The following is an 804-nucleotide window of genomic DNA, read 5'->3' as shown; positions in this document are numbered from 1 at the left end:
GGGACCCCTGGAAAACAAAAGACGGGTGGAGGCAGAGTTTCATACGAGGAAGGCCCTCGTAACAAGTCTCAGGTTCGAGTCCTGAGCAGGGAAGTCCAGGTTCGAGTCCTGGCTCTAGGATTGGAGAGATCCGACTCTGGGAAGGAAGCTTAACGACAGGAAGCTGGCGCCAGAAGTGGAAAAGGTCGAGCTCGTAACCCTACGGCAGTCCGAGTGGACGCCCTTCGGGAGAATTACCAGGAGCCTTGGGAATCTGGAAGGTGAGAGTGAGAGTGGTGAATGCGGCAAGTGCCGGAGTGAGAGGAGAACCGGTCCGAGTGAAAGTAGTGAAATGTGGTGTGGATGTATGCTGATGGTTACACTCCTTATAGTAGGAGTGGGATTGGTTCTGTATTTCTCTATACGCACCTGGTTCTAAAACTTTTTTTCCTCTCCATATACTGTTCCATACTCAGGACCAGAGTCTTCGCGTGGGACCGTTAATGACAAAGGAGCAACTGAGGCCTACTGGTCAGGGCCACTCCCTGATGTAGGTGGAAGGCTCTTAGTCCTCTTAACGGACCCCGACAGCCCTCACGGGTGGAGACGAAAGCCCCTTCTCACACTCTGCAACTCTAGTCCTTGGCGCTAACCACTGGACTACCCTTTCCTGTCAACCACTACAACAGCCCCGCGGGCACGGGTCGAGCAATTAAAAGCCACAGGGCGCTCGCCGCTGAAAGACTCCCGTGTAAGGATAAGGGGGGTCCCAGACGTGAATCCCAGATAAATTCACATCCCCCGCAGAAGAAAAACTGGGCAACA

Source organism: Nannospalax galili, unplaced genomic scaffold (genome assembly GCF_000622305.1).
Source record: "Nannospalax galili isolate Female #2095 unplaced genomic scaffold, S.galili_v1.0 scaffold664, whole genome shotgun sequence".
Lineage (NCBI taxonomy): Eukaryota > Metazoa > Chordata > Mammalia > Rodentia > Spalacidae > Nannospalax > Nannospalax galili.
This window is presented reverse-complemented; position numbering follows the sequence as displayed.